Source organism: Equus asinus, chromosome 10 (genome assembly GCF_041296235.1).
Source record: "Equus asinus isolate D_3611 breed Donkey chromosome 10, EquAss-T2T_v2, whole genome shotgun sequence".
Taxonomy (NCBI): domain Eukaryota; kingdom Metazoa; phylum Chordata; class Mammalia; order Perissodactyla; family Equidae; genus Equus; species Equus asinus.
In genome coordinates, this window is record NC_091799.1 from 45627165 (window position 1) to 45653162 (window position 25998).

General features: G+C 38.5%; 1 protein-coding gene across 1 annotated transcript in view; it reads right to left on the reverse strand.

Moving 5' to 3' along the window:
* The window catches only part of LOC106827616 (calicin-like), a 69913-nt gene that overhangs the window by 27976 nt on the left and 15939 nt on the right, over positions 1-25998 (reverse strand). Inside the window, exon 1 of the mRNA XM_070519158.1 lies at positions 1-25998. This exon is cut by the window's left edge and continues 27976 nt beyond it; it is cut by the window's right edge and continues 15939 nt beyond it. The gene's annotated coding sequence lies outside the window, so the exon portion shown is untranslated.

Here is a 25998-nt window from a genome sequence, read left to right on the forward strand (position 1 = left end):
GTTTCTAACAAGCTCCCAGATGACACTGATGCTGCTGGGACACACTTTGAGAAACACCCATTTAGTGAATGGCCTCTGCGGGTGGAAGATAGGAATGCTGAAGTCTAGATATCTGCCCTACCAATCGATAGGCAGCCACCTAACTTAGTTCTAATCCCTAAAGTGGGGATTCTGAGCCTGCCCTCACTGCCATGTAGTGTGATGAGGATAAAATGAGATTAATAGGAAACACTTTGAAAATTTGAGTACCTTATTAGTGCAATTCTTTTTCCATTATTACGTATTCAGAATATCTCCCAGTTTTTCCATCTATTAAGCCATCTCCACTTTTTACTCAAAATTCACCTCAGGCTCACCCACCTTGAGTAAGTAGGGCCAGACCACCACATCTCCATAATGAGACTGAAAACACCTCAGCCTTTCTTCTAAGCTCCAAAAGCCTTAATCTCTCTTGATTAATTTTCCTCTGCTCACATTTGAAAATTACAAATGGAAAAGAAAGGTGTGCTTTTCAACTTTGTTCTCTGTGATTGTAAGCTCATTGGAGGTAGAGATTGCATATTCACTATGAATGCCCTGCATTGTGGCTGCTCGAATATTAAATTGGTGAATATTTCCTGTGAATACGTTTTCCAGCAAAAGAGTATTACATCATACAATGGGTTGATGGAACTTCATGAATAATGTCCATACCAATGAAGTTCATGTTTGCTAAACATTTATCTTCTAAGCCTGTGTTGGTTGCTCTAGTTTTCTTGCCTCTCATGCTTTTTCTTGAAGAATTTATTCCAAGGCCATTTTAAGGTCCTTGCCAGCATTTTTGTGATGATAAAGTTTACATCTGTTCTGATGAATTTTGAGTTCTCAAGAGGAAAGGAGTTCTACGTTCTCTATTTGAAATGTTAATCTCTAGTTACTTCTTAATGGCCACTAGGTGGACCCAAAGAAACGGATTTCTCTGAAAAATCTATTGAGCCATCCCTGGATCATGCAAGATTACAACTGTGCTGTTGAGTGGCAAAGCAAGACTCCTGTAAGTAAAATGAAATCCAGTAGGATGTTTTTAAAACTTTGTGTGATCTTTGTGGGGATTCAGGACTTCCACTGAGGTCGTCTAAAGAGAAAAGGAAATGTGTTTTGTAGACTTACTCATCAGACTTATAACCTAATTATATGTTTGCTGTTAATCTCTTAGACAGTGGTTCTTAACCCAGGCTGCTCATGAGAATCGCCGAGACCTTTAAAAAAAATGCATGCACCCCATCCCAGCAAATTAATGGATATTTTTAAAAGCTCCCAGGGGTTTCTCATGTGTAGTCAGGATTGTGAACAGTGCTCTGGGAATTATGGGCGAGTTACTTAACTTTGCCAAACCTATTTATTCGTCTGTAAAAAGTAGGTTAAACCAGCTCTGTCTACTTCCTAGAGGAGTTGTGAGGGTATAGCAGTTCTCAAACTTTTACGTGAGGACCTTTTTATGCTCGATATTTATTTATCCATTTAAAAGTAACCAAAAATAAATTTTTAAATTTCATCAAAAATAAATATTTCTATGAAAAATAACTATTTAAAAATTAAATTTAGTGAGAAGAGTAGAATTATTTTACATCTGTGCAAATTTCTTTAATGTCTGGATTAATAGAAGACATTTGGATATTTATCTGCTTCTGCATTCAATCTGTTTTGATATGTTGTTTTAATTGAAGCATATGAACAAAATGCAGCCTCACATAGATAGGTAGTTAGAAAACTATTTTAATATTTTAAAGGTAAAGGCTTTTTTTGGTCATTTTATCCTTTTTCTTGCTGGGAAAGATTTGCCCTGAGTTAACATCTGTTGCCAATCTTCCTAATTTTTTTTTTAGCTCCCCAAAGCCAAGGACCTAGTCGTATATTCTAGTTGTAAGTACTTCTAGTTCTTCTGTGTGAGCCGCTGCCACAGCATGGCTACGGACAGGCGAATGGTGTGGTTCCACACCCGGCAACTGAACCTGGGCTGCTGAAGTGAAGCATGCCAAACTTTAACCACTAGACCATCAGGGCTGGCTCAAAACAAGTATTTTAACAGCCTTTTCAGATAATTGGGGATATTTTCTGGTAATCTACTGAAACTTCTGCAGTGAGGTGGCGTATGTGCACGGGTCAACAGAATAGCTCAGAGGTGTGTCTCAGACATGCCACAGTGTGGACTTGGTACAGCTGTGTGGTATTTGCTTTCTGTAATAATCACACCAGTAAACATAGATACTCTTCCCAATGGCCAGCTGGTCTTGGAAAAACAGACTATTCTTGTATTTAGCCCCTTCTCACTAGTCTGCCCACTGCTATGCCCACGTAGCCTGAGCTGAAATCCATCCTGATTCTCCTGTGACTATCAGCTCCTAAAATTTCTCTTCTCTTGTCATGTCGGCCCTTCATGACGTCTATAATATCTATTGAGCAAATACAATTAGAGTTGCAACTTTATTATTTTTTTTAAAAGATTGGCACCTGAGCTAACATCTGTTGCCAATCTTTTTTTTTTCCTCCTTCTTCTCCCCAACCCCCCACCCCCCAGTACATAGTTGTATATTTTAGGTGTAGGTCCTTCTGGTTGTGTTATGTGGGACACTGCCTCAGCAGGGCCTGATGAGTGGTGCCATGTCTGTGCCCAGGATCCGAACCTGCGAACCTGCGAAACCCCAGGCTGCCGAAGTGGAGTGCTCAAACCAAACCACTCGATCATGGGGCCAGCCCCTAGAATGGTTTTTAAGAGCTTTAATTTATATTTTTCTTGTATGATAGATCTTATTATAAAACTATTTGGGCCTAGAATGTTTTTTTTCCTGCTCTCCCAATAAATCATTCTTTACTTATTTATTTTTTATTGAGGTAACATTGGTTTACAATAATTTATAAATTTCAGGTGTACATCATTATATTTTGATTTGTGTAGATTACATCATGTTCAGCACCCAAAGACTAATCACCATCCATCACTATACACATGTGCTTAGTTACCCCTCTCGCCCTCCTTCCCCTCTGGTAACCACCAATCTGTTCTCTCTATCTATGTGATCATTTGTTGTTGTTTTAATGTTCTATTTATGAGTGAGATCATATGGTATTTGACTTTCTCTCTCAGACTTATTTCACTTAGCATAATACCCTCAAAGTCCATCCATGTTGTTGCAAATGGCAAGATTTCTTCTTTTTTTTTTTTGGTCAGGAAGATTGGCCCCTGAGGTAACATCTGTTGCCAATCTTCCTCTTTTTTTTGTATGTGAGCTGCCACCACAGCATGGCCACTGATGAGTGTTGTAGGTCCGCAGCTGGGGACTGCCCCCAGGGCTGCTGAAGCAGAGCGCACGAAACTCAACCACTAAGCCACTGGGGCTGGCCCCTATTCTTAATTTTTTGAAAAATCTCCATACTGTTTCCGTAGTGCCTGTACCAGTTTGCATTCCCACCAGCAGCGCATGAGAGTTCCCTTCTTGCCATCTCTTTTCCAACACTTATCTCTTGTCTTGTTAATTATAGCCATTCTGACAGGTGTGAGTGATAGCTTATTGTTGTTTTGATTTGCATTTCCCTAATAATTAATGATGTTGAACATGTTTTCATGTGCCTGTTGGCCATCTGTATATCTTCTTTGGAAAAATGTTCAGATCTGTTGCCCATTTTTTAATTGGGTTGTTAGTTTTTTTGTTGTTGAGATGTATGAGTTCTTTATATATTTTGGATATTAACCCCTTATCAGATATTTCGTTTGCAAATATCTTCTCCAAAGTGTTAGGTTGTCTTTTTGTGTTGTTCATGGTTTCCTTTTCTGTGCAGAAGCTTTTTAGTTTGATGTAATCCATTTGTTTATTTTTTCTTTTGTTTCCCTTGCCTGGTGAGACATATGTGGTATTTCAAAATATGCTGCTGAGGCCAATGTTGAAGAGCCTACTGCCTATGTTTTCTTCTAGGAGTTTTATGGTTTCAGGTCTTACATTCAAGTCTTTAATCCATTTTGAGTTAATTTTTGTGTATGATGTAAGATGGGTCTACTTTCATGCTTTTGCGTGTGGCTGTCCAGTTTTCTCAACACCATTTATTGAAGAGACTTTCCTTTCTCCATTGTATGTTCTTGGCTCCCTGGTTGAAAATTAGCTGTCCATAGATATGTGCGTTTCTTTCTGGGCTCTCGATTCTGTTCTATTGATCTGTGTGTCTGTTTTCATGCCATTACCATGCTGTTTTGATTACTATAGCTTTGTAGTATATTTGAAATCAAGGAGTGTGATACCTCCAGCTTTGTTCTTTTTCTCAGGATTCCTTTGGCTATTTGCAGTCTTTTGTTGTTCCATATAAATTTTAGGATTCTTTGTTCTATTTCTGTGAAAAATGTTGTTGGAACTTTGATAGGGATTGCATTGAATCAGTAGACTGATTTAGGAAGGATGGACATTTTAACTATGTTAATTCTTCCAATCCAAGAGTACAGAATATCTTTCCATTTCTCTGTGTCTTCTTCAGTTTCTTTCACCAATGTTTTATAGTTTTCAGTGTACAGGTCTTTCACCTCTTTGGTAAGTAATTCCTAGGTATTTTATTCTTTTTGTTGGAATTGTACATGGGATTGTATTTTTGTTCTTTTTTTTTTTCTTCTTCTTCTCCCCAAAGCACCCCAGTACATAGTTGTATATTCTAGTTGTGAGTGCCTCTGGTTGTCCTGTGTGGGATGCTGTCTCAGCATGGCCTGATGAGTGCTGCCACATCCACACCCAGGATCCGAACAGGCAAAACACTGGGCCACCGAAGCAGAGACTGTGAACTTAACCACTCGGCCACAGGGCTGGCCCTGGGATTGTATTCTTAATTTCTCTTTCTGCTATGTCATTGTTAGTGTATAGAAACGCAACTGACTTTTCTAAGTTGATTTTGTATCCTTTCTTTACTGTATTCATTTATTATTTCTAAAAGTTTTTTGGTCAATTCTTTGGGGTTTTCTATTTGTAAAATTATGTCATCTGCAAATAGAGACAGTTTCACTTCTTCTTTTCCAGTTTGGATCCCTTTTATTTCTTTTTCTTGCCTGACTGCTCTGGCTAGGACTTTCAATGCCAGGTTAAATAAGAGTGGTCAAAGTGGGCATCCTTGTCTGGTTCCTGTTCTTAGAGGGATAGCTTTCAGTTTTTCTCCATTGAGAACGATATTAGCTGTGGGTTCGTTATATATGGTCTTTAGTATATTGAGGTGCTTTCCTTCTATACCCATTTTATTCAGAGTTCTTATCATAAATGGCTGTTAGATCTTGTCAAATGCTTTCTCTGCATCTATTGAGATGATCATGTGATTTTTATTCTTCATTTTGTTAATGAAGTGTACCATGTTGATTGATTTGCGGATGTTGAACCACCCCTGCATCCCTGGAATAAATCCCACTTGATCGTGATGTATGATCTTTTTTAAACGAAAAACAATTTTTGAGACAATTATAGATTCATATGTAATTGTGAGATATGGTACTGAGAGATCCATTTGCCCTTTACCCAGTTTCTCCCAAAGGTAACATCTTGAAAATTATAATGCAATGTTATAACCAGGATATTGACATTGATATGGTCATGATACATAACATTTCCCTCACAAGATCCCTCATGTTGCCCTTTTATAGCCATACTCACTTCCTTCTCACCCTCACCTCCTCCTTAATCCCTGGCAACCACTAATTGTTCTCTCTGTCAAATATTTGTCTACATTCATTTAGAACATCATCAGATAGTGTTATAATTTTTCTTCAAATCCTCAACATAATTTAGAATACTCAAAAGGAGAAGGAAAGCCTATTGTATTTACCCTCATTTTTGCTCACTGAGTGATGTATGATCTTTTTAATGTATTGTTGTATTTGATTTGCTACTATTGTTAAAGATTTTTGCATTGATGCTCATCAGTGATAATGGCCTATAATTTTCTTTCTTTGTGTTGTCCTTGTCTGGTTTTGGTGTCAGAGTAATGTTGGCCTCATAGAATGAGTTAGGAAGCTGGCCCTCCTCTTCAATTTTTTGGAAGAGTTTGAGAAGGATAGGTATTAAGTCTTCTTTGAATGTTTGGTAGAATTCACCAGGGAAGCCATCTGGTCCTGGACTTTTTCTTTTTCCAAAGATGTGCCCTGAGCTAACTTCTGTTGCCAATCTTCCACTTTTTCTTTTCCTATCCAAAGCCCCAGTGAATAGCTGTGTATTCTAGTTACTCTATGTGGGACCCCACCACAGCATGGCTTGATGAGTGGTGCACAGGTCTGCACCCAGAATCCGAACTGGCGGACCCCAGGCCACTAAACTGGAGCATGCGGACTTAACCACTCAGCCACGGGGCCAGCCCCTGAACTTTCATTTTTTGGGAGGTTTCTGATTACTGTTTTGATCTCCTTATGGATGATTGATCTGTTCAAATTCTCTATTTCTTTTTAGTTTTGTAAGGTTGTATGATTCTAAGAATGTATATATTTCTTCTAGATTATCAAATTTGTTGGCGTATAGCTTTTTGTAGTATTTGCTTATAATCTTTTGTATTTCTGAGGTGTCCATTGTAGTTTCTCCTCTTTCATTTCTCATTTTATTTATTTGAGCCTCTCTTTTTCCTTGGTAGGTCTAGCTGAAGGTTTGTCTGTTTTGTTTATCTTTTCAAAAAACCAGCTCTCAGTTTCATTGATTTTTTTCTATTGTGTTTTTAGTCTTTATTTCATTTATTTCTGCTCTGATTTTCATTATTTCCTTCTTTCTGCTGACTTTGGGCTTTGTTCTTCCCTTTCTAGTTCTTTTGGTGCACTGTTAGATTGTTTATTTGAGATTTTTCTTCTTTATTGAGGTAGGCCTCTATTGTGATGAATTTCCCTCTTAGGGTAGCTTTTGCTGCATCCCATATGAGTTAGTATGGTATGTTTTCATTTTCACTTGTCTCCAGATACTTTTTGATTGCTCCTTTAATTTGAAGAAATTAAATGATCCATTGGTTATTCTGTAGCATGTTGTTTAGTCTCCACATCTTTGTCCCTTTCTCAGCTTTTTTCTTGTAATTTCTAGTTTTATAACATTATGGTTGGAAAAGATGCTTGATATTATTTCAGTCTTCTTAAATTTACTGAGGCTTGCCTTGTTTCCCAACATATGCTCTATCCTTGAGAATGTTCCATGTGTACCTGAGAAGAATGTGTAGTCTGCTGTTTTTGGATGGAGTGTTCTATGTATATCCATATAGATATAGATATTTTCTTCTGCCTTGCTGCCCTTATATATATAGATATAAGTCCATCTGGTCTAGTTTTTCATTCAGTTCCAGTTTTCTTGTTGACTTTCTGTCTGGATGATCTATTCACTGACGTGAGTGGAGTGCTGAGGTCCCGTGTGGTTATTGTGTTGTTGTTAATGTCTTCTTTTAGGTTTGTTAGCAGTTGCTCTGTGAACTTTGGTGCTCCTGTGTTGGGTGCATAGATATTTATCAGTGTTATGTCTTCTTGGTGGAGTGTCTTTTGATCATTATATACTGCCCCTCTCTGTCTCTCATTACCTATTTTATCTTGAAGTCTACTTTGTCTTATAAGTATGGCAACATCAGCTTTCTTGTTTGCCATTAGCTTGGAATATTGTCTTCCATCCCTTCACTCTAAGCCTGTGTTTGTTGTTGGGGCTGACATGTGTTTCCTGGAGGCAGCATATTGTTGGGTCTTGTTTTTTAATCCATCCTGCCACTCTGTGTCTTTTGATTGGAGAATTCAATCCATTTACATTTAGAATGATTATTGATATATGATGGCTTACTACTGTCATTTTATCTCTCGTTTCCCAGTTCTCCTGTATTTCTTTTGTTTCTCGTCCCGTGTATTTCGGACTATCAATTCGGTTAGGTAGTTTTCCATTCTGGTTTTCTTAGTTTTCTCCTTATTTATTATTTGTGTCTCTGTTCTACTTATTTGTTTAGTGGTTACCATGAGGTTTGTATGAAAAATCTCATCGATGAGACAGTCCATTTTCTGATAAGCTCTTATTTCCTCAGACTAAGCCGATTCCATCCCTTTCCTCTTTGCTTCTGTTTTTCTCATCTTATTCCATCTTGTGTTGTGAATTTGTGGTTAAAATGACAAGGTTATATTTATTTTTGGTGTTTTCCTTCCCTTTATCTTTAATGTTATATTTGAGTGTTTGCTAACCTCTTCTGATGGATAGCTACAATTTTATGATTTTGTCTATCTGTTTATGTCCTTACTCAGGTCTTTGTAACCACTGTCTTCTTTTTTTTTCATGTATAGAGCCTTCTTGAGGATTTCTTATGGGGTGGGTCTTGTGGTGGTGAACTCCCTCAGCTTTCGTTTATCTGGGAAAGTTTTTATTTATCCATCTTATCTGAAGGATATTTTCACTGGATAGAGTATTCTTGGCTGAAAAGTTTTGTCTTTCAAACATTGAGTATATCATTCCACTCTCTCCTAGCCTGTAAGTTTATGCTGAGAAATCTGCTGAAAGCCTGATAGGGGTTCCTTTGTAAGTTATTTTCTTCTGCCTTACTGCCCTTAATATTTTTTCTTTGTAATTGACTTTTGCCAGGTTTAGTACTGTATGCCTTGCAGTAGGTCTCTTTACATTGATACAGTTAAGTGAAATATTGGCTTCTTTCACTTGTACTTCCAGCTCCTTCCCCAGGTTTGTGAAGTGTTCAGCTTTTATTTCTTTGAACAAGGTTTCTGCCCCATACTGCTTCTCTTCTCCCACTGGAATGCCTATAATCCTTATGTTGCATTTCCTAATTGAGTCGGATATTTCTCAATTTCTTCATTTCTTTTTAGCCTTAGTTCTCTCTCCTCCTCCACCGAAGCATTTTGATATTTCTGTCCTCAATATGGCTGATTTGTTCCTCCATAATATCAGCTCTATTGTTCAGGGAATCCATATTCTTTATCTCATCCATTGTGTTTTTCATTTCCAATATTCCTGATTGGTTCTTCTTTACAGTTTCAATCTCTTTTGTGAAGTAGCTCTTGAATTCATTGAACTGTCTATCTGCATTCTCTTGTAATTTGAGTTTTTTTACGATAACTATTTTTAAGTCTCTGTCGTTTATATTATAGATTTCTATGCTTTCAGGATTGATTTCTGGGTAGTTGTCATTTTCCTTGTGGTCACCTCTGTGTTGGCCTTACCCTGGCCTGTGAATTGGAGAGGGATGGTGTTCCCACTGAAGGCTTCTCCCTCCCATCTTTCCTCTCAGAGCTGCACACAGTCCCTGAGTTGCTGCCCTTTGGGAGGAAGAGATTTCTCTTACTTCATCCCTCTTCATTGGGGGGGGGGGGGTCGAGGACCTCCACCTCCTGACGTGTGGCTGTGTGGGTCTCTCAAATGTCTTTTTTGTTGTATGGATGTCTTCTGGTGGAATACGAATGTCCTTTTCATTGTATTTTAGAGGAGAGAGTTTACAGGGAGAGCTCACTCTGCCATGATGCTGACTCACTGTCTCTGTCATTTTTGCAATAAGCATTAATTTCACTTTCTTGAATCCTGTACAGTTCAGTCAGTGACAGTTTTGTCAAAGAGTAACTATGGTAGCAGGTACTGTTAGTACACAAAAACCGTTTTCACAGATATTATTGATTCATCTTATTTTCTTGTTCTTGTGGAACCAGTGAGAATAGTGCTGAGTAGTCATAAACAAAACCCTCCATCTCTTTTTAAAAACTTGATATCATATATTTATTATAGAGAAAATATTATTACAACTTTTAGACCATGAGCAAAAAGTTAAGTAATCAGTAGCAACCAGATTTACTGTTGCAGATTTGTCACACACTGTCTGGGATACAAATACCATACTAGAATAAGACACACAATTCTGGAGTAGGGAATATAAAATACCAAAGCTCACACCTCTTTAGTAACTGTTGTCAGGCTGTCTCAGGGGACCATTCTCTTTGCCTAACAAGAGTTGAATAGGGCTCTGAATTGAATTAACACCTCCCAATACTATATCAATTAAAGGCATAAATTGGGTCCTTGGATAAATACAGACTGACTTTTATTTATAGAAAAGAGAATCAGTAATCATGAAATCCGTATTTATATGATCTATTTAGATTGGTCATATAATATAATAAAGTCATAAGCATGGCCTCAATTTTGCAGTGGAGAAAAAGAAGAGCCACACATTGTAGCATAATGATTTTGTTTTCATTATAAACCACACGGAAATATTTCTTAAGAATTAGAGCCTTAATATCACTGGCCAAGTGATTATAATATTTCTGAGTCAATGAATGAGGTGATGACTGCATTGTTGATAGAAATTTTGAAACCATAGTGTGTCGGCTACATTTGGTTTGTGTTTTCTCCTTTCCTAATAGCTAGAAACCAATGCCTGAAGGAAACTCCGATTAAAATGCCAGTAAATTCAGTGGGAGCAGAGATGTCAATGACAGGTGTCATTAACCCTGAGTGGCGGTAAGTGTTCTGTTTTCAGACTCTGATCTTTAGCGTATGTTAACTAGATTTCCTTATTTCATACACGATAAACCTGATTAAGGGAAACCATCAAGTAGAATCTGTCAGAGACTGTAGGAATGTCTGTCTGTAGCTATTACTGGAGCTGAAGCCACTGCCTTCCTTATGGGGTAGAATTTAGAAACTCATCAGCAGTAGGATTGGCACCTTACCTTAAATAAAACAGGCTGGGAAGAAAGTGGTCCTTGCCCCAGCCACATTCCCTCTCTAAGGCCCATCTTTCCTACGCTTCTGCCAGCAGAGTATAGACATCCACTAACAGCATCACTCACAGAGTAAAGATACTAAAGGGTGTTTCAAAGAAAACCCATTCCTCTTGTATAAGCAGTTCTGCTGCCTGGGTGACCCTTGTCTTTTACAGCAATTTTTTAAAGCAGGATCCGTTGTGAGGACAGTTGGGGGGAATTAGAATGGGAACTAGATATTAGATGATACTATGGCATTGTTAATTTTCTTGATGTCTGAATGGTATTGTGGTTATGTGGGAAAACGTCCTTATTCATTGGCAGTGTATGCTGAAGTGTTTCAGAGTGAAGTATCATGACATCTTCAGAGGGGTTACTTTCAGATGGCTCAGCAAAGATGTCCATGTATTTACTGTATTTATTATCTATATACGTGGAAAAAGCAAGTATGGCAAAATAGTAGCAACTGTTGAATCTAAGAGGATCTTTGAAAATGCATTGTATTACTCATTCAACTTTTCTGTATATTTGACATTAAAAAAAAAGGAGTGGAAAAGTAATTTTGCCAAGTGGCAGTTGCCTAGGGGAAGGGTGACGGCTGCTTTCCAGTGGGAGATGGCTTTCGTGCTCCCTGAGGCAGAGTGGGATGGTCTGGCCCTGGCAAACCTGAGTGAGGCTCACCTAATGCACGGCTTGTGAGGGCCCCAGCAGGCAGGAGGCCCAGCTCGACTCCCAGGCTTTCTGTGTTTTTTTGAAGGTGTCGCTCAGTGGAACTGGATCTCAACCAAGCACATATAGAGGAAATTCCCAAAAGAAAAGGAACGAAAGTGTTTCGGAGCCTTGAGAGGGGTTTGGATAAGGTTATCACTGTGCTCACCAGGAGCAAAAGGAGGGGCTCTGCCAAAGATTGGCCAAGAAGACTGAAGGTGAGTGGACTGGGGTTCTTTGCTATGGATTTCAGAAGCTGGCTGCTGACTGGGCCTCTTTTTTTCTTTTTTCTTTTTTTAAAGAAGAGTACTGAATGAATGAATTGATTAGTATTTTTTATTTACTTATTCATTCATTTGGTTAATACATACTTTTTGAGCACCTAAAATATGCATGTTACTATGCAGTGGGCTTTGAGAATGCAGAGGTAAGTTAGATACAGTCGCTCCTTTCAAGGAGCAAATAACTGTAACTCAGATATTCAAGTTGAGGTAGAGGGATTCATCACAGAGGCAACAGGGAGGTGGGGAAGCATGGGGCATATATGGGGAACTGAGAGCTGCCTTAAGGACGGGCACTTGAGCTTGGTCGTCATATCTCTGACACATAGAAGAGACCCTGACACATGGATACCCTTGTGAGCCCTCACAAAATGTTTCAGTGTTTGGGAAGTTCATTTGAACTTGGAGTGTGGTGTATGTGAAGAGAATGGTGAGCAGCAGACTGGGCAGATAGGCTGGGAGATCCTCACAGGCCTGGCTAAGAGGTTTGGACCTTATCTGATAGATCTATATAATGCTTCAAAAGGTTTGATGTGTCAGTGGTGTGGGCAATGTATTTGGTCAGGAAAAGAAGTTATCAGTAGAAATGAAATACTTCTTACTCTCTTGGATTCTCTCTACACATTCATTTAATCATCTACTGAATGGCATTTTGCCGGGGGGGGGGGGAGTTAACAGGTAAAAGGGTGAATAAGACATAGCCTGTGTCCTTGTCCTTGAGGAACTCAGAGTGGCAGTGAAAACAGGCAGGGATGTTGCTCCGATACCCGGGCTTCAGTGCTGTGATAAAACATGTTTCCAAACATGTGGGGCCCAGAGGAGGGAGGAGAAGATGGTAGTGTTCCCCATGATTTGGGACGGGGTCTGTAATTAGCTTCTGCACTGAGACACTCATTTTGAGCTAATCTGGCAGGTTTGGGGGAAGGGAAATGCTGGGCTGTTGGGTAGAAAAGTGCTTCAGGGGAGAGTGTTCTGAGATCCCACCGTGTCCTGTTTTAAAGAAGGTAGGACTTACCCGTTAGAGACTGTTGCCCTGTTGGCTTATTAGACTGCCGAGTTTTATGTTGCATATAGGCTGTTTATTAGGCATATTTTACCCTTTTATTCTAAGATTTCTGTAGTCAGAGACAGTTGTGAAGTATTCTAAACCCTGTGATTGCAATTAAGAAAACTATAGTGCCATTTCCCTGAAAAATATTAAATAAAGAAAAATTAAGGAAATTTGTCCAGTTATATACATTATTGAGAAGCCAAGCACTTATCAAATGCTGATGGATAATATTCTAAAAGTATTCACCTCTGTAAATTGCTTGGAACCTGACTGCGTTTTTCATTAGAAACTGCTGTAATGTCAGCTGGTGTTCTAATACCCCCCAGCACTTCTAGAATATAGGGAAAAACCCGCAAAGTTGGGATAAGAAGACGTGGATTCTAGCCTCAGCTTCTCCTTGCGTAGCTTGGATATGTCATTTTATCCCTGACTTCCTCAGTTTTTTCATTTGTAAAAACTGGAGATAATGTCTACTCAGCAACTTCACAGAGCTTGCATGTATAAACAAGACAGTCTGTATGCAATGCTACGTTGCATATGAAATGCTTATTAAAATAAGCTGTTCCAAAGTCAGGTATCATTATTATTAATGTTGAGTGTTTTAACCCCAGTGTAGCAGAACCACAGTCCTAATGAGTACAAACCCAAGATCTGAAACTTGATCTAACTTTGGATCTTTAACCCTTTTTAATGCTTTAAGTTTCTGCAGTACTGTAGGACCTACTGTAGGAAATTAGCCTCATTTTTTCCACCTACTTCCTAAATTAAAAAATCATAAACTTACAAAAAGTTAAAAGGATGGTACAAAGAACACATTAGTTTTTTAAAATAGCAAAATCATATGTTAGGAAGCAGTCTATAAAAATCTGAAATTTAAATAGATAAATTAGGATTAATTACTTTACAAAAGAATCATTAAAATTGTGATTTGAAAGTGTTCACTTTATTATTATTTTGACAAAGCCAATTTAGTTTGGTGAAAGAGCACTGGACTGGGACCCAAGACACAGATCCTGTCACAACTGTGCCACTTGTTTCTTTTATGACTTGAAACTGGGGTCCCCAAACCCCAGTCCCTTAACACTCACCTTCATGTCAGCTTAGAAGTTTAGAGATATAATTGGCATACGATAAACTGCATGTATTAGAAATGTGCAGTTCATATCCTTTGGCATTATATAGATACCTGTGAAACCATCACCACTGTCAAGATGACCAGTTTTAAAACTTGGATTTATTTAAAAGGAAACTATATACCTTTAGTTTTTGCTGATTTTATCTCTCTAAATCAGATTGAAACAAATACATAAATATAAAAATAAAAACATTTATCCAGGTACCACCTAAAGTTATCTTGTATGTCTTGAGTGATAGTTTATATCACACTTCGGAAAACCCCTCCTTAAGAAATATATATTTCTTCTTTGGGCCACAGGTTGTTAATTTGAAAAGTAAGGTAGTTGAATATTTTCCAACCCCAGCATTTTTGTTATTTATAAAAGGAACTCAAATCTGAAAGACTGAGAAAGTAGATTTTTTTTTTGACAGTGAAAGTACCACCAGGAAGATAGGGAATTTTGTCTGTCTCCAGGACGAAAACAATGCCTGGCACCCAGTACACATTCAATAAATAGTAGTTGAATGAATGATGGATGGATACTGATTAGGAATGTAATTGTTTCTGAGAATTATGCTCTCAGTCAATGAGGAAAAAAATAGCTTGACATTACTTTTTTAAAGGAATACTTGTTATGCTCATTTTCTGATAGACTTGTCATAGAATCAGCTCCTGGAATGCTATAATATTCTTAAAATAGTCAAGAAAGAATTAAGGAAAGATAGCCAACTACATACAAGCCAAAGTTTCTAGGGCATTTGTCTCATCCTCCCAGTTTGCCTTTCAGGACTGTTAACCTCTCTATGGTAGTATAGGAAGGGAGCAGCAGGTAAAGCTCAAACAGATAGATAACGTTTAATATTTATTTCTTTAAAAAGATTGGTGGGAGAGGAAGATGAAAGTGTAAAAAGGATGATATGGATGTAGTTACTAATAAACATGATTTCTCCAGACTTTCTCAGTGCCATCTTATTCCAGCTCACCAAGAGTTAGCTGTCGATTCAGCATTTTTCTTGAAATATTTTCTTTTGAGAGGGTACCATACTGAGGAGTTTTGGGTCTCTAAATCAGGCAGGATGGTCTCTGGGTTGATGTAAAGATTTACTTCTCATTTTCTTTTTCTTTTTTTTTTTATTTCAAAGATTGGCACCTGGGCTAACAACTGTTGCCAATCTTTTTTTTTTATGCTTTATCTCCCAAACCCCCTCTGTACACAGTTGTATATCTTAGTTGCAGGTCCTTCTAGTCGTGCAATGTGGGACGCCGCCTCAACGTGGCCTGACCAGCAGTGCCATGTCCGCGCCCAGGATCCGAACCCTGGGCCACGGGAGCGGAGCGTGCGAACTTAACCACTCGGCCACGGAGCCAGCCCCTCTTTTTCTTTTGAAGCTGCACTATAATGTGACTACAACCAGATTAGCGAACCCAGATCAACTCTTGAATGAAATAATGACTTTGTACAGAAGGGGTAAGCAGCACACTCACCAGGCCGTTGCAGTTATTATTTGATATCTTTTCAGCTTTGAGAGAACTTACGTTGATTCACCTCTCCCCTTTTGAAAAAACCTATTTCTTCCACCTTATTCCAAAAAGCTTTTATGGTTGAATCATTGTCCATGATTTTTTGTCTTGCGTTTTTGTATGAGCCATAGAAGTTTTTTAAGTGGTCATATTGTCACTACTTTCAAAGAAAATATGAACTTCTTCCAGTTTTTTACATCTTCTATTCTCCTTTGAAGTTCTGCTTTATAATAGTATTTCTAAATTGTAATCTAGATTTGTGAGACACTGCTAACAAATCAAGGATTTATGTAAATGCCTTCTCTGTATGACTTGCTATTTTACAGAACCAGATTTTCAGTACTTTAGGGAGATATTTCCCCTTAAACTCTTTCCTACTCTGCAGTGAACTGCCATCGAAGCCTCTTTGGTTATGATCTCATGATCTGAATAGCCAGACCTCTGCTGGTTACCTAAGATGTTTGTATTTCTAAGCACTTCCACTCAGTTATGTGTTTTAAAATTTCACTATTTTATATATATTCATTATTATATATTATATAAAAGCAGCCAAGAAGAGCCACTAATAGATTTGACAAAAATATTTAAATAGAGTAGTCAATATAGAGTAAGATTTTAAGAAACAATCTTTGGCAAAAGTAACTTTCATTTTCACTGTCTGTAAACGTTGGCAAGCCTTCCTGACATGAACCCTGGCTTGCTTCTTTGGACATCGTTAGGACACATGAAACTCACTCCCACCTGTTCTTCATGCTTGGGTTTATCCACAGTTCCAGAACCTCTAACCAAATCTACATCAGAGAGTTTTCGATCATCTTTCCTTCAGCCGTATGATCTCTGTCAGATCACTGACTGGCTGTTCATCAGTAGTTTGTTCTTCTAACTTCCTGATCAACCGGAAGGTCTCTGCCTTGATCCTTTTTTTAAAAATCTTCTCTGTTTTCACCTTTTTGGGACAAAGCAGAATAACAAAAGCTAAATTTTTCAGTGGCATGATGTTATTAATCTCAGTTATATTCCATTATTATCTTTTTCCTTATGTTTTATCTTCCATCTATTTAAATTGCTCCATGCTTCATCTTCCCGTCAGGAACCTTAACTACAGGATACTCCTTTTAGCATTTCTGATATTGACTGCTTATTTTTAAGAGATCCATCCCCAAAACATATGATTAAGTTAGCGAGAAAAAGAATGATATTTTGGGGCTGGCCCGTGGCCAGGTGGTTAAGTTCGTGTGCTCCGCTTCAGTAGCCCGGGGTTTCATCGGTTTGGATCCTGGGTGCAGACGTGGCACCGCTCATCAAGCCATGCTGAGCTGGTGTCCCACATAACACAGTCAGAAGGACCTACAACTAGAATATACAACTATGTTCTGGGGGAGCTTTGGGGAGAAGAAGAAGGGGGAAAGAAAAGATTGGCAACAGACGTTAGCTCAGATGCCAATCTTAAAAAATTTTTTTAATTTAAAAAAAAGAATGATATTTTGTGAAACCGTCTAACGCATAACAGATACAAGTAATTTCTTTACACTTCTGTGGGATAGTGCCTAATCATGTGCCCATATTTAGGAACTGAAATTTTAAATTGATCCTGTTGTTTATTGTTTCTGTTTATTGTTTATTGAAGATTTGTACGACAAACTACAATATAATGTAAACTAATTAAAAATTGACATGAATTCAATTTATGCAACTTTTCAGAAACATACCTCTTTCTTAAGATGTGTCTTCATTTAGACTGGGCCTTTCCATTACAAGAATGGTTTTTTTGCCAGTTCTGATTATATATGCCATACATTTCAACCATGGGAATGGACTATCTCAAGCTTTCTTTTTAACTCTGCTATAAAGTGCTGTAACAATCATAACCTCTTATTAGTGTTAGAAAAACCTCAAAACACATGTCCTTCTGACAGGTTGGTGGCTTCAGTTTTATTTATGTGAAAGACAAAAATTTCTAATGAGGTGCGTGCAAAAAAATATTCTTAATCTTCCCTGCACTTTCCTTTGTTGTGAACATTATGGAAATGGTCTGATGTTCACAGATTGCACTGTTGAAAGAGTTGCATAAAGGATGCCAGATTTCTTGAGCACGAATGGCATGTATAACTGTGAAAGAAGGGCTTTTCTTTGGAACAAGGGAGAATTCTAGTAAAGCCTTTTCATCTTTATTCTTTCTTAAGATCTTAGTTCAGCTTCTAGGAAAACACCAGTCATACTCCATCACTAAGACATAGCTAGGTCATTCGGAAACTGTAAGCAGTAGTATACCAATTGCTTAATGTGAAATAATGGTTCATTTTCTCCCTGGCCTCCTAGAGGCTTAGAAATCTCTTGTATTATTCAGAATATTCATAGTTCTCCTACTAACTGGCTTCTTGTTTTTTACAGCTACACACTGAAGTGTCAAACACAGTCAGATTTTGGCAAAGTGACAATGCAGTTTGAACTAGAACTGTGCCAACTTCAAAAACCCGATGTGGTGAGTATCAGGAGGCAGCGGCTTAAGGGTGATGCCTGGGTTTACAAGAGACTAGTGGAAGACATCTTATCTAGCTGCAAAGTATGACTGACAGATAGTTCCCATCCTGCCGGATGAGTGTGGGTATGATACAGCCTACATGGAGACCGGTGTGATGGGTTTTTGAGTTTTCAAGTCCATTCGAACTACAAACTCATTTTTAAAGAGCTATCTTAAAGACCAGTATCTTTTTGTTTTTAAACAAAATATATTATTTTGTGGATGAATCTAAGGCAAGCCCATCTGTCATTATCTGTTACTTTTTTAATCATGTGGCTTTGTGTATTAATAACTGTTGACTTGCCTAGATTCACTTCCATATCTGAATGTACGCTCTTAACTATGTCTCCTTTTAATGTGTAATTTCTTTCTGAAATAAAACCATCTGCGAATATAACAGGCTTCTCTCCTTTGTATTTGATTTTGATCCAAATAAAACCTCAAATGGCTTCCTGACTATTATGTAGAGACTATTTGGAGTATGTTTTATCTGTTATCAAACATGCCTTGGACAGAAAAACAGATAAGAATTCATTTGCATAATTTTTTCCTATCTCTGATTTAAGTAGGATTTATTGAGATCATTAACTAAGTCACAGCTGTGGTTACCAGATTTAAACAACACATTTAGTATGTTGAGTAAAAGAGTATAGACTCCAGTAAGTGTGTTTGGTCAACAATAAGTATCTGAACTATGAACCCCCATGAAATGTTCTTTTATGTAATTTTCCTTAAGTCTCATTGTTGGCTCCAAATTTGTATTTTTTATTTCATTTTATTGATCACTAAATGTCAGCAATCAAGTTATATTTTGTATGAGTTTTACCAATTAAACTAGTTGGAGAAAAAATAACACTATTTCTAACTGGTAGTGAGGGAGTGTTTTGTCATTCATTTAGTCAGTAAACATTTAGTAAGTGCTAGGTCCTGGGGCTGAAGATGATACTGTCGCATAAGCTCAAGGAGTTCAGAGTCTGTTAGCGGGGGCAAATGCATAAATCCCCTATAGAGGGGATGATCAACTTTGGAGGAGTAAGGGATGATTTCTTGGAGGAAACAGTATTTGATCTTGAAGGATATATAGGAGTTCAACAGAAAGAAAGGAGGGAGTATGAATTCTTGACAGAATAGTTTGTACAAAGACATGGGATTGTAAAGTGGCATGCTGTGCTTAGGGTGGAGTCAGGAGGTATGGTGCAAGGGGGAAATAGCAGATGAGGGTGAAAGTTTAGCTGGAAATAAGTGATGAAAGAACTCGAAGGATCTCGAATGCTCCACTAAAGTGTTTTGGCAAAGAAGCTGTCAAAGTGTTTTACATTTTTTGGTAACAGTTTTTGTTTGTTTGTTTGTGCTGTTGAGTTGTGTACCCTGTGTACGGTTGCGACCCTGTCTACAGCAGAGCAGAACCCCACCTGGTCTTTTTGTGCCATCCTCTCACCTTCTAGCACTATATCAGACAATACTTTGTTGCTGTTCATAGAGTTTTCATGGCCAATTTTTTTGGAAGTGGGGTGGTCAGGTTCTTCTTCCTAGTCTGTCTTAGTCTGGAAGCTCCACTGAAACCTGTCCACCATGATGACCCTGCTTGTATTTGAAATCCTGGTGGCATCACTTTCAGCATCACAGCAACTACACAGCCGCCACAATATGACAACCAACAGACGAGTGGTGTGGTTCCCTGAGCGGGAAACGAACCTGGGCCATGGCAGTGAGACTGCCAAATCTTAACCACTAGTCCATTGGGGTTACACATGACTTGGTAAGTGAGGGCATTTAGGAGGCAGAGAGAGAGGAGATTCACAAAGAATATTCATAGTTTGGAAAACCATGAACAGGAATAGCCACAACAGGCAAAGCCAGTTGAGTGGGAGGGCCAGGAGAGGAGACAAATGTGGAGTTTGGTGCTGACATACTGAGCACGAGGGACCTGTGGCATGTTCAGGAGACGTTCAACAGGATACTGGAGATCCAGGTCTGAAGTTCAGGAGAGAGGAGGTTCTAATCCCAGCAATGGTGGGCAAAGGGTTTAGGGCAAACTCTTCTGCTGAAAGCAACCAGAAGAGCTGGGGAAAAGGTTCAGAACACCTCTTTGAAGGCATCAGAGGACTACCAAAGCAGTGAGGAACTGGGGCCCAAGTTCTAGGAGAGGAGGGAAGCCAAGGAAAGTGAACCTCACACTTGGAGCCAGCTTCCTCTCAAGGGTATTGTTAGTTCTGAAAGCAGAGGCCGAAAAGCTGAGTAGAGCTTCCGTGAACAGGGATGGGGAGATCAACACGTGAGGGTCTGCCAAGAGGGAGGGGCCCTGATAAATGTACCAGGCTTTTTGTTGGGACCCTGTGGGCTACACACTAGGAATAAAGGTGAAAGTAGACTAAAGACCAGCTTTGCGTCATATCAATCCTTGGTTGAATTAAAGTGATCCAGGCTTTCTGGGGCCCTTAGCCTAGAGCAGCCCACCAAAAGCAAAAGTGAATTCTCTCTGATGGAAAAAATTCCATCCAAAAGTAACTAAGCACGTAAAGACGCGTGCTCAGAGACATTTTCAGGGACAGACAACAGAAATCCCAGGGGATTCACATAATGGAGTTATCAGACCAGATTTAAAATAGCTATGACTAAGGAGTTCAAAGAATGGAAAGAAAATATTGAGAATTTGAGCAATTTGAAAATCTGAGAACTCAAACTTACAGTATCTGATATTAAGAATTCAGTGGATAAATTTAATAGTGGGTTAGACATAGCTGAAAAGAGAATTAGTGAGCCAGAAGATAGAGCAGAAAAATATTGAGGCTGAAACACAGAATCAAAAGGATGAAAAACACAGAAAAGAACATAGAAAAACATGAAATATGAGGAACAGGTTTTATAAAGATTTAATTTTAGCTATAAGGTCAGGAGAGAATGGAGCATTGTTAGGAAAGAAGATGGTTAAGAATTTCCCAAAATTGATGAAGAAAATCAAGACACAGATTCAAGAATCACCATTAACTCCAAGGAAGATAAAAATACCCTCCCTAAACAAATTTTTTAAAAATCTACAGGCCTCTTGTGCATTTTAAATTGACATCTAAATTTTTTCATAATAAATTGATTAGTTGCAAGGGATGTAATTTCTAATATATTGTAAATATCGATTCTTTTAATTGTTCCATTGCTTTTTTCAATGTATCCAATGGCATCTAGACAGCACGGTGATTTGATACCATCATACATTAAAAAAAATACATGACAAAGCTTTTCATTAAGAAATTTCAGATTCTTGGGAGAGGGGCAGAGCAAAATGGCGGGGTGAGCTGACCCGGGATTCTCTCCCCTCCAAAATACAACAAAAGATTGGAAGAACTGACTTTCAGAGAATAAACATAATGCCAGCTCGTTAGAGACCTACAATACCAAGAAGGCAGAGATCATAAACCTTGCTTACACCCTCGGAGGTGCTGGAACGGTAGGAGAGAACATTGCTCCCTCCCCTAGAGTCTGCGATCGCTGCGGCGCGGGTCGGGAAGGAGCGGGGGAGGGGCCGCGCGACCGGGGGATCATCCAGGACTCCTGCCGCTGATTCAGTGGAGACCCGCTGACGAGGGGGAAAGCTTCCGTCCGCGGGGACCCTATAAATCAAGGGCCTTGGGAGACCAGAGAACAGAACTGATCTGAACCCAGACCGGTGCGTGTAACAGTCCCTCCCCCCTAACAAAGCCAGTGGGCGCAGCCATCTTGCCCCAAAGGCGGAGAGCTAACACGCCGCTCTCGACCCCCATCTAGTGGCGACAGGCTGTAACTGCAACTGAATTCTACCACCATGAGAAAAAACCGCTCCTCTACCATCCAGCAATTTATAAAAGCCCCAGACCAGAAGGAAAACAATAAAAACATAGAATTAAGTCCTGAGGACTTGGAATTAGGTAAACTAAGTGATAATGAATTCAGAGCAGCTATAATCAAAAAACTCAATGAGGCAGAGAGAAAGATAAACAAGCTGAGTTCTGGAGTTACTTCACAAAAGAGATTGAAATCATAAAGAAGAATCAAACAGAATTACTTGAGATGAAAAACACAATGGACCAGATAAAACAGAATACGGATTCCCTGAATGCCCGTGTAGAAAACCTAGAGGAGCAAATCAGCATAATCGAGGACAGACAGGCTGAATGGCGCCAGACAGAGGAAGAAAGAGAACTAAGAATTAAAAAAAATGAGGAAAATCTCCGAGAGATAATGGATTCAATGAGGAGTAAGAACATAAGGATCATAGGAATTCCTGAGAATATGGAAAAGGAAAATGGAGCAGAAAGTGTGCTTAATGAAATTATTGAAGAGAATTTCCCAAATCTAGTGATCAACGGAGAAATGTGTGTAGAGGAGGGTTTTAGATCTCCTAGATTTGTCAATGTAAAAAGACCCACCGCACGGCACATAATAGTAAAGTTGGCAAACAGGAATGATAAGGAAAGAATACCAGGGAAGTAAGAAAAAAAAAGAGAATAACCTATAAAGGAGCCCCTATCAGACTGTCAGCAGATTTCTCTACAGAAACCCTACAAGCTAGGAGAGAATGGAGTGATATATTCAAAGCTTTAAAGGATAAAAACCTTCAGCCAAGAATACTCTATCCAGCAAGAATTTCCTTCAGATATGAGGGAGAAATTAAATCTTTTCCAGACAAACAAAAGTTAAGGGAATTTGTAACTAAGAGCCCTCCATTACAAGAAATCCTCAAGAAGGCTCTCATACTTGAAAAAAGAAAAAAGGGAGAAAGGGGACACAAGCCACAGACTAGGGAGACCGATGGATAGAACCAGAACAGGATAGCAAATATTCAACTATAGCATTAAGGTAAAAATAAGGAAACTACCAAAACAAGGACGATCTTAGCACTCTAACTACAAATTAATAAGACGAGTTGGAATAAAAAATGAAACTAATTATTTAGGAGGGGAAGAGCAAAGGGTCTAAATCAGTATTGGTCGAGTAAGTAAGAGACCACCAGAGAATAGACTATATTATACACGAGATTCTAAATACAAACTTCAAGGTAGACACTAAAATAAAGTACAGAACAGAGTCACAAATCATAGATAAGGAAAAATCTAAGAAACCCAGCATAAGAAATTGCAGTATTAAATGGGTAGTCTAAAGCACACAGGAAAAGAAACACAGGAAAAGAAGATAATGAGTGACAGATTGACAGCATTAAGTCCACAGGCATCAATAATCACTCTCAATGTGAACGGATTGAACTCTCCAATAAAAAGACACAGAGTGGCAAAATGGATTAAAGAACAAGATCCAACAATTTGTTGCCTCCAGGAAACACACCTCAGCCCCAAGGACAAACACAGACTCAGGGTGAAGGGGTGGAGGACAATACTTCAAGCAAATAGCAAGGAAAAAAAGGCAGGTGTTGCAATTCTCATATCAGACCAAGTGGATTTCAAAATAAGACAGATAAAGAGAGACACAGAGGGACAATATATAATGATCAAAGGGATACTTCATCAAGAAGAAATAACGCTTATAAATATCTATGCACCCAACACAGGAGCACCAAGATTCATAAAGCAACTATTAACAGACCTGAAGGAAGATGTTAAAAACAACACAATAATAGTAGGGGACCTCAACACCCCACTCACATCAATGGACAGATCATGCAGACAGAAAATCAACAAGGAAATAGTGGAGCTGGATGAAAAACTAAAACAATTGGACTTAATAGACATATATAGATCACTCCACCCTGAAGGAGGTGAATACACATTCTTCTCAAGTGCACATGGAACATTCTCTAGGATAGACCATATGTTGGGAAACAAGGCAAGCCTCTACAAATTTAAAAAAATTGAAATAATAACAAGCATCTTCTCAGATCATAGTGCTATAAGGCTAGAAATTAATTACAAGAAAAAAGCTGAGAAAGGCACAAAGATGTGGAGACTAAACAACACACTACTGAACAAGCAAATGGATCATTGAAGAAATTAAAGGAGAAATCAAAAAATACCTGGAAACAAATGAAAATGATAGCATGCCATAACCAACTCATATGGGATACAGCAAAAGCTGTATTAAGAGGAAAATTCATCGCAATACAGGCACATCTTAACAAACAAGAAAAATCCCAAATAAGCAACCTTAAAGCACACCTAACTGAACTAGAGAAAAAAGAACAAATGAAGCCCAAAGTAAGCAGAAGGAGAGAAATAATAAAAATCAGAGCAGAAATAAATACTATTGAAACGAAAAAGGCAGTAGAAAGGATGAATGAGACAAAGAGCTGGTTTTTTGAGAAGATAAATAAAATTGACAAACCACTAGCCAGACTTACAAAGAAAAAAAGGGAGAAAACTCAAATAAACAAAATCAGAAATGAAAGAGGAGAAATAACAACAGACTCTGCAGAAATACAACAGATTATAAGAGAATACTACAAAAAACTATATGCCAACAGAATGGATAACCTAGAGGAAATGGATAAATTCCTGGACTCCTACAATCTCCCAAAGCTCACTCAAGAAGAGGCAGACAATTTGAACAGACCAATCACAAGGAAAGAGATTGAAACAGCAATCAAAAGCATCCCAAAGAATAAAACCCCAGGACCAGATGGCTTTCCTGGGGAATTCTACCAAACTTTCAGAGAGGATTTAATACCTATCCTTTTCAAGCTATTCCAAAAAATTAGGGAAGATGGAACACTTCCTAACACATTCTATGAGGCCAGCATCACGCTGATACCAAAACCTGACAAGGACACCACGAAAAAAGACAACTACAGGCCAATATCACTGATGAACATAGATGCAAAAATTCTAAACAAAATTTTGGCAACCAGAATTCAGCAATTCATCAAAAGAATCATACATCAGGATCAGGTGGGATTCATACCAGGGACACAGGGATGGTTCAACATCTGCAAATCAATCAACGTGATACACCACATCAACAAACTGAGGAATAAAAACCACATGATCATCTCAATAGATGCAGAGAAGGCATTTGACAAGATCCAACAGCCATTTATGATAAAAACTCTGAACAAAATGGGCATAGAAGGAAACTACCTCAACATAATAAAGGCCGTATACGACAAACCCATAGCCAACATCATACTCAATGGGCAAAAACTGAACCCCATCCCCCTGAAAACAGGAACAAGACAAGGATGCCCTCTATCACCACTCTTATTTAACATAGTACTGGAGGTCCTGGCCAGAGCAATCAGGCAAGAAAAAGGAATAAAATGAATCCAAATAGGGAAGGAAGAAGTGAAACTCTCGCTGTTTGCAGACGACATGATCTTATATATAGAACACCCCAAAGAATCCACTGGAAAACTGTTAGAAGTAATCAACAACTACAGCAAAGTTGCAGGGTATAAAATCAATCTGCATAAATCAGTAGCATTTCCATACTCCAGTAATGAACCAACAGAAAAAGAACTCAAGAATACAATACCATTCACAATCGCAACAAAAAGAATAAAATACCTTGGGGTAAATTTAACTAAGGAAGTGAAGGACTTACATAATGAAAATTACAAGGCCTTTCTGAGAGAATTGGATGACGACATAAGGAGATGGAAAGACATTCCATGTACATGGATTGGAAGAATAAACATAGTTAAAATGTCTATTCTACCTAAAGCAATCTACAGATTCAACGCCATCCCAATCAGAATCCCAATGACATTCTTTACAGAATTAGAACAAAGAATCCTAAAATTCATATGGAGCAACAAAAGACCCCGAATTCCTAAAGCAATCCTGAGAAAAAAGAACAAAACGGGAGGCATCACAATCCCTGACTTCAAAACATACTACAAAGCTACAGTAATCAAAACAGCATGGTACTGGTACAAAAACAGGTGCACAGATCAATGGAACAAAATTGAAAGCCCAGAAATAAAACCACACATCTATGGACAGCTTATCTTTGACAAAGGAGCTGAGGGCATACAATGGAGAAAAGAAAGTCTTTTCAACAAATGGTGCTGGGAAAACTGGAAAGCCACGTGTAAAAGAATGAAAATTGACCATTGTTTTTCACCATTCACCAAAATAAACTCAAAATGGATTAAAGACCTAAAGGTGAGACCTGAAA